Source organism: Plecotus auritus (assembly GCF_963455305.1).
Source record: "Plecotus auritus genome assembly, chromosome: X".
In the NCBI taxonomy this organism is placed as follows: Eukaryota; Metazoa; Chordata; class Mammalia; order Chiroptera; family Vespertilionidae; genus Plecotus; species Plecotus auritus.
The window spans coordinates 27,873,054-27,882,290 of NC_137784.1; positions in this window are offsets into that span (position 1 = coordinate 27,873,054).

Consider the following 9,237-nt stretch of genomic DNA (forward strand, 5'->3'; position numbering starts at 1 on the left):
GATGTTTTGGTTCGTCAGTTTATGTTGTTCATTATATTCCATAGATGAGTGAGATCATGTTATATTCATCTTTCTCTGCCTGGCTTATTTCACTTAGCATAATGCTCTCCGGTTCCATCCATGCTGTTGCAAATGGTAAGAACTCCTTCTTTTTTATTGCAGCATAGTATTCCATTGTGTAGATGTACCACAGTTTTTTAATCCACTCATCTGCTGATGGGCACTTAGGCTGATTCCAGATCTTAGCTATGGTGAATTGTGCTGCTATGAACATAGGGGTGCATATATCCTTTATAATTGGTGTTTCCAGTTTCTTGAGATATATTCCTAGAAGTGGGATCACTGGATCAAATGGGAGTCCCACTTTTAGTTTTATGAGGAAACTCCATATTGTTCTCCACAGATTCTGCACCAGTCTGCATTCCCACCAGCAGTGCAGGAGGGTTCCTTTCTCTCCACATCCTTGCCAGCATTTGTCATTTGTTGATTTGTTGATGATAGCCATTCTGACAAGTGTGAGATGGGACCGCATTGTCGTTTTGATTTGCATCTCTCTGGTGATTAGTGACTTTGAGCATGTTTTCATATGTCTCATGGCCTTCTTTCTATCTTCTTTCAAACAGTATCTATTTAGGTCCGTTGCCCATTTTTTGATTGGGTTGTTTATCTTCCTTTTGTTAAGTTGTATGAGTTCTCTATAAATGTTGTAGATTAAACCCTTATCGGTGATAACATCGGCAAATATGTTTTCCCATGCAGTGGGCTTTCTTGTTGTTTTGTTGATGGTTTCTTTAGCTGTGCAAAAGCTTTTTATTTTGATGAAGTCCCCTTTGTTTATTTTCTCTTTAGTTTCAATTGTCATAGGAGCATTATCAGTGAAGAAATTGCTTCTGCATATGTCTGAGATTTTGCTGCCTGTGGATTCCTCTAGTATTTTTTTTAATATATTTTATTGATATTTTACAGAGAGGAAGGGAGAGGGATAGAGAGCTAGAAACATAGATGAGAGAGAAACATCGATCAGCTGCCTCCTGCACACCTCCCACTGGGGATGTGCCCGCAACCAAGGTACATGCCCTTGACCAGAATCGAACCCGGGACCCTTCAGTCCACAGGCCGACGCTCTATCCACTGAGCCAAACCGGTTTTGGCAGATTCCTCTAGTATTTTTATGGATTCCCATCTTATGTATAAGTCCTTTATCCATTTTGAGTTTATTTTTGTGTATGGTGTAAGTTGGTGGCCTAAAGTTTCATTTTTTTTTGCATGTATCTGTCCAATTTTCCCAACACCATTTATTGAAGAGACTGTATTGACTCCATTGTATGTTCATGCCTCCTTTGTAAAAAATATTAATTGAGCATAGTGGTTTCGGTCAATTTCCGGGTTCTCTATTCTATTCCATTGATCTATATGTCTGTTCTTGTGCCAGTAACAGGCTGTTTTGAGAACAGTGGCTTTGTAATACAGCTTGATATCTGGTATTGAGATCCCACCTACGTTATTCTTCATTCTCAGGATTGCTGTGGATATTCGGGGTCTATTTTTATTCCAGCTGAATTTTTGGAGAGTTCTTTCTGGTCTGTAAATATGCCATTGATATTTTAATGGGAAGTGCATTGAATCTATAGATTGTTTTGGGTATTATGGACATTTTGATGATGTTGTTTCTACCAATCCATGAACACGGTATGTTCTTCCATCTGTTTATGTCTTCCTCTATCTCTTTTTTCAGTGTCCTGTAGTTTTCTGCTTATAAGTCTTTATCTCCTTAGGTAAGTTTATTCCTAGGTATCTTAAATTTTTGGTGCAATGGTAAAAGGGATTACTTTTTTAGTCTCCCTTTCTGTAAGTTCATTATTGGTGTATAGAAATGCCACAGATTGTTGGGGTTAATTTTTTGCCTAATTCATTTATTAAATCTAATAATTTTTTGATGGAGTCTTTAGGGTTTTCTGTGTACAGTATCATGTCATCTGCCAATAAGGACAGCTTTACTTCTTATTTTCCAATTTGCATGCCTTCTATTTCTTCTTCTTGTCTGATTGCAATGGCTAGTACTTCCAGTACTATGTCAAACAGGAGTGGTGAGAGTGGGCATCCCTGTCTTGTTCCTGTTCTTAGGGGAAATTGTTTTAATTTTTGCCCATTGAGTATGATGTTGGCTGTGGGTTTGTCATATATGGCTTCTATTATGTTGAGTTATGATCCTTCTATTCCCACCTAGTTGAGAGTTTTTATCAAGAAAGGGTGTTGGATTTTGCCGAATGCTTTTTCTGCATCAATTGATATGACTATGTGATTTTTATCTCTCAATTTGTTTATGTGATGTATCACATTTATTGATTTGCAAATATTGTACCATCCTTGAATCCCCGGGATAAATCCCACTTGGTCATGGTGTATGATCTTTCTGATGTACTGCTGGATCCAATTTGCTAGAATTTTGTTGAGGATTTTGGCATCTATGTTCATGAGGGATATTGGCCTGTAATTCTCTTTCATTGTGTTGTATTTATCTCATTTTGGTATTAGGGTGATGTTGAATTCATAGAAGGAGCTTGGAAGTGTTCCTTTCTCTTGAATTTTTTGGAATAGTCTGAGGAAGATAGGTTTTACTTCTTCCTTGAATGTTTGGTAAAACTCCCCTGTGAAGCCGTCTGGCCCTGGGCTTTTGTTTGCTGGAAGCTTTTTGATGACTGCTTCAATTTCTTCCATAGTTTTCAGCCTATTGAAATTGTTAGATTCTTCCTGATTGAGTTTTGGAAGGTTGTATTTTTCTAGGAATATGTCCATTTCCTCCAGGTTGTCTAATTTGTTAGAATAGAGTTGTCCATAGTATTTTTTAAGAATCCTTTGTATTTCTGTGGGTTCTGTTGTTATTTCTCCACTTTCATTTCTGATTTTGTTTATTTGGGTCCTCTCTCTTTGCTTGTTGGTGAGCCTGGCTAGAGGTTCATCAATCTTGTTTATCCTTTCAAAGAACCAGCTCTTGGTTTCATTGATATTTTGTATTGATTTTTTGTCTCTATGTTGTTCATTTCTGCTCTGATTTTTATTATCTCCTTCCTATTGCTCACTCTGGGCTTTTCTTGGTGCTCTCTTTCTAATTCTTTGAGTTGTAGAGTTATATGATTTATTACCATTTTTTTTTTTTGAGGTAGGCCTGTAGAGCTATAAACTTCCCTCTCTTCCCTCTCAGGACTGCTTTTATTGTGTCCCATAGATTTTGGATTGTTCTGTTTTTATTGTCATTAGTTTCCAGGATGTTTTTAATTTTTTCTTTGACTTTTGGTAACCCAATCATTGTTTAATAGCATACTATTCAGCTTCCAAGTGTTTGAATTTTTTGGATTGTTTTTATTGTAGTTTATTTATAATATTATGCCATTGTGGTCTTAGAAAATGCTTGGTATGATTTCAATCTTCTTGAATTTGGGGAGACTTTGCTTCTGACCCAATATATGGTCTATTTTTGAAAATGTCCCATGTGCATTTGAGAGATCATATGTTCCATGGCTTTGGTGTGAAATGTTCTGAAGATGTCAATTAAGTCCATATCATCTAGTGAGTCATTTAGGATTGCTGTTTTGTTGCTGCTGTTTGTCTAGAGTATTTATCCAGTGATTTCAGTGGTGTGTTAAAGTCCCCTACTATGATTGTATTGTTGTTGATCTCTCCCTTGATATCTTCCAGGAGTTTTTTTTTTTTTTATGTATTTGAGTGCTCCTACATTGGGTGCATATATGTTTATCAGGGTTATAGCCTCTTGTTGTATCTATCCCTTTAGTTATTATGAAGTGGTCTTCCTTATCTCTTGTTATGGTCTTCACTTTGAGGTCTATTTTGTCAGATATAAGTATTGCTACCCCAGCTTTTTTTTCCAGCTTTTTTTTTTCATTTCCATTTGCCTGAAATATATTTTTCCATCCCTGCACTTTCAATCTGTGTGAGTCCTTGTTCTGAGGTGGGTCTCTTGTAGACAGCATATATATTGGTCATGTTTTTTTTTTTATCTATTCAGCCACTCAATGTCTTTTGATTAGAGCATTTAGTCTGTTTATGTTTAAAGTTATTATTGAAAGGTACTTGTTTGTAGCCAGTTTTTATTTTCCGAGGCTGTGTTCCTTCTTACCTTTTTGTTTCTTCTTTTTACAGCATTCCCTTTAGCATTTCTTGCATTGCTGGCTTGGTAGTGATAAATTCCCTTAGCCTTTTCTTGTCTGTGAAGCTCCTTATTTCCACTTCAATTTTGAGTGATAGGCTTGCTGGATAGATTATTCTTGGATTCAGTCCCTTGCTTTGTATCACTTTGTAAATTTCCTTCTATGCTTTTCTGGCCTGATGTGTTTCTGTTGAGAAATCATTTGCTAATCTAATGGGAGATCTCTTGTATGTAACTTTCTGTCTCTCTCTTGCAGCCTTTAAGATTCTCTTTTTGTCTTGAACATTTGCCATCATAATTTTGATGTGTCTTGATGTGGGTCTTTTTGGGTTCATCTTGTTTGGGACTCTCTGTGCTTGTGTGATTTTTTTCTTCCCCACATCAGGGAAATTTTCTGACATTATTTCTTCAAATAGGTTTTCTAACCCTTGTTCCTCTTCCTGTTGTTCTGGTATCCCTATTATTCATATGTTGCTTCATTTCATGTTGTCCCATAGCTCCCTTAGGCTTTCCTCCTGCCTTTTAATTTTTTTCTCCAATTGAAGTTCAGTTTGGGTGTGTTTTGCTTCCCTGTCTTCTAATTCGCTAATTCAGTCCTCCGCTTCTACTAGTCTACTGTTGAAACTTTCCATGGTGGTGTTTTTTATTGCAGCTATTTCACTCTTCATTTCTTCTTGACTATTACATAAGTTATTGATTTTTTTTCATCCATTTCTTCTTGATTCTTACATAAGTTGTTGACTTTTTTATCCATCTGGTTTATGAACAGTATGACCCTTATTCTGAATTATTTTTCTGACATATTGCATGCCTTAATTTCACTTAACTGCTTTTCTGGCAATTCCTCCTTTTTTTTCCTTTGGGGCTTTCTTTGTCTACCCATTTTTGATCTCACTGACTGATCTAGATGTTGAGTCATGCAGGGGCTACTCCTTGGGTGGCAGTGGCTCCTCGGGCTGCTGTTGCTCCTTGGGTGGTTGTGGTAGTGGCTGCTTCTCAGTTGGCTGCATCTCCTCTGGTAGGTGTTGTTAGTAGCAGTGGTGTCTCCTCTGGCTGGTGGGGGAGGCTGCTTGCACAGCTGTTGTTCCTTGGACAAGGGTAGGCTGATCACGAGGCTGTTGCTCCTTGGGTGGGGGTGGGTTGCACGTGGCTGCTGCTCCTTGGATTTGGGCTGGCTGCACGCTGCTGCTGTTCCTTAGTGGGGCAGGCTGCTTTTGAGGCTGCCACTTCTTGGAAATGGGCAGGTTGCTTGCGTGGCTGCTGCTCCTCGGGCAGGAGTGAGCTGCATGTGCAGCTGCTGCTCCTCAGATGGGGGTGGACCGCTCACCCAACTTTTGCTCGTCAGACAGGTGCAGGCTGCGTGTGGCTGCTGCTCCTTGGACCAGTGTGGGCTGCTCAAGGCTGCTGCTCCTCGGACGTGGGAGGTCTTCTTGTATGGCTACTGCTCCTCGAACTGGGGCAGGCTGCTTGGGTGGCAGCTGCTCCTTGGGTGGAAGTGAGCTGCACATGCTGTTGCTGTTCCTCATATGGGTGCAATCTGCTTGCATGGCTGCTGCTCTTCAGATGGGGGATAGGCTTCTTGCATGACTGCTGCTCCTCTGGCAGGAGTGAGCTGCACATGCACCTGCTGCTCCTCAGACAGGTGCATGCTACGTGTGGTTGATGCTCCTTGAACCAGTGTGGACTGTGCAGGACTGCCACTCCTTGGATGTGGGCGGTATGCTTGTGTGGCTGCTGCTCCTTGAATGGGGGTGGGCTGTTCACGGTGCTGCTGTTCCACGTATGGGGGTGGGCTGCTCACACAGTTGTTGTTCCTCAGAAGGGGACAGGCTGCTCATGACGCTGCTGCTCCTCGGATGGGGGCAGGTTGCTCGCACAGCTGCTTCTCCTTGGACAGGTGCAGGGTGTGGTCTGGGCACAGTTGCTGCTCCTCAGACTGGGGAGTGGGCCACTCACACAGCTGCTGCTCCTTGGACAGGGGCAGGCCACGTGAGGCTGTTGCTCTTAGGCCTGGGGTGTGTTGCTTGCAGGGCTGCTGCTCCTTGGACAGGAGCAAGCTGCTCACATGTCTGCTGCTGACGTGGTTGCTGTGCCCTGGGCTAAAGCGTTGGGCTGGTCAGAGGGGAGCATACTTCAGAACTCACAGGAGTCTGTGCCCGGGGTAGCTGGAGACTTGTTTACCATGGGACCAGAGCCGAAGTAGCAGGTTCCTGGCAGGGCTGGCTGTAGAGTCCCAGGTGTTCTCTGAGGGCACCCTGGGTGGAGGTGAGGCTGGGCTCCCAATTACAGCAGCTCGCCCCTTTAAAAAGGCTAGGCCTCTGAGGAAAAGTCGGCTTCCCAGTACTGTTTACAATGGTAGCAGAGCCCGCCTAATTAGGCGAGCCCAGTTAGCCTGTTCCCAAAGGTTCTGTGGGATCTAACTGTGCCACAAACACAAACACACACACACACACACAAACACACACCACATGACCACACACTCCTCTTTTGCTCCCTCCCTCACGCTCTCTCCCTCACTGCCACCTTCTTTCTGCCTCTGAAGTTGGGTCTGGGGTATTATTGACCCATTCATGGATGGGGTTTCCTCTCCAGGTGTCTGGTTATGTGGCTCGCTCTCTAGCACCTGGTCAGAAAGAATGAAATTTTCACCTCAACAAGACATAACAAAAAGGGAACAAAGCACAAATGTACTCACAATACCAATAATCCCACTATAAGTGACCACCTGAGAAAAGAGAATTAGGGAAGAGAAAAGAGAACACAAATGATATCAAAGGGAGAGAAAAAAGATAAGAGAGAAAAGAAAAAGGAAGAAAAAGAATATATATACACTGAGTGGCCAGATTATTATGATCTCTGAATGCATAATAATCTGGCCACTCAGTGTATATGCTATATAATAAAAGGCTAATATGCAAATTGTCCCCTCAAACAGGAGTTTGACCAGAAGGCAGACCGGCCAACTGCCCATGTCCCCTCCCCCTGGCCAGGCTGACCAGACCCCACCCATGCACGAATTCATGCACTGGGCCCTCTAATATATATGTGTGTGTGCGTGTGTGTGTGTGTGTGTATATGTATATGTATGTATATGTATATATATTAGAGGCCCGGTGCACAAAATTCGTGCATGGGGGGGTGTCCCTCAGCCCAGCCTGCACCCTCTCCAATCTGGGACCCCTCGAGGGATGTCCGACTGCCCGTTTAGGCCCGATCCCAGTGGGCTTAAATGGGCAGTCAGATATCCCTCTCACAATCCAGGACTGCTGACTCCCAACTGCTCACCTGCCTGCCTTCCTGATTACCCCTAACCACTTCTGCCTGCCAGTGTGATCACCCCCTAACCACTACCCTGCCAGCCTGATAGCCCCTAACTGCCCTCCCCTGCAGGCCTGGTCACCCCTAATTTTCTCTCCCCTGCAGGCTTGATCACCCCCAACTGCCATCCCTTGCAGGCTTGGTCCCTCTCTACTGCCCTCCCCTGCTGGCCATCTTGTGGTGGTCATCTTATGTCCACATGGGGGCAGTCATCTTTGACCACATGGGGTCAGCCATCTTGTGTGTTGGAGTGATGGTCAATTTGCATATTATTCTTTTATTAGATAGGATTAGATAGGATAGAGGCCTGGTAAATGGGTGGGGGCCAGCTGGTTTGCCCTGATGGGTGCCCTGGATAAGGGTGGGGGTTCCCTTGGGGCATTGGGCAGCCTGGGTGAGGGGCTTATGGTGGTTTTCAGGCCAGCCATGCCCCCTGGCGACCCAAGCAGAGGCCCTGGTATCTGGGATTTATTTATCTTCTATAATTGAAACTTTGTAGCCTTGAGTGGGGGCCTGAGCCCGCCAGAAAGCTTGGCTTCCTCCATCGCTGGGGGAAACTCAAGCCTCCTTCTCTCTCCAGCTCCGTGACTGCCGCCATTTTTGTTGGGATTTATTTATCATCTATAATGGAAACTTTGTAGCCTTGAGTGGAGGCCTGGGCCTGCAGGTGGAAAGCTTGACTTCCTCCATTACCTGGGAAACTGAAGCCTCCTGCTTTCTCCATGGCTGTAGCCATGTTGGTTGGGTTAATTTGCATACTTACTCCTGATTGGCTCATGGGCGTGGCCTGTGGGTGTAGCGGAGGTATGGTCAATTTGCATATTTCTGTTTTATTAGATAGGATAGGATAGAGGCTTGGTGCATGGGTGGGGGCCAGCTGGTTTGCCCTGAAGGGTGTCCTGGATCAGGGTGATGGTTTCCTTGGGGCATGGGGCTGCCTGGGTGAGGGGCCTGTGGTGGTTTGCAGGCTGGCCACGCCCCCGGTGACCCAAGCGGAGGCCCTGGTATCTGGGATTTATTTATCTTCTATAATTGAAACCTTATAGCCTTCAGCGGATGCCAGGGCAGGCCTGGAACTTGGCTTCCTCCATCTCCGGAGAAACACAAGCCTCCTGCTCTCTCCATGGCCGCAGCCATTTGGTTGGGTTAATTTGCATACTCGCTCCTGATTGGCTGGTGGGCGTGGCTGGTGGGTATAAGGGAGGCATGGTCAATTTGCATATTACTCTTTTCTTAGATATTACTCTTTTATTAGATATGATATAGATTATTATGTGTCCAGAGATAATAATAATCTGGCCACTCTGTGTGTGTGTGTGTGTGTGTGTGTGTGTGTGTGTGTATGTAAAACACCACAGAACCAATAGATAAATCAAAAAAATACAAACACCCAGCAAAGAGGGTGGGGGCAGAATCTGTAGAGGCTGAGCTTATATACAGAAAATAAGGTTAAGAATTGGATTTACATGGGGATGACCTCTGTTTAGTATAGAGGAAGTAGAAAGGGGATGGGTGGATAAAAAGAAAGAGAACAAGAAGAAAATAATAATAATAATAAATTTATAAAAATTGATTTCAAAAATGGTATAAAAATAAACAATAGCAAATAAAAATAAAATAAAATAGAGTGATGGAGAAATAATGCAAAAAGAAATAGAAAATAAAGCAACAAGCAAAAACAGGAAAACAAAGAAAAAAGAAGACAAAAAAAGAGATAACAAAATAATAAAAATAAAAATAAAAATAAAAATGAA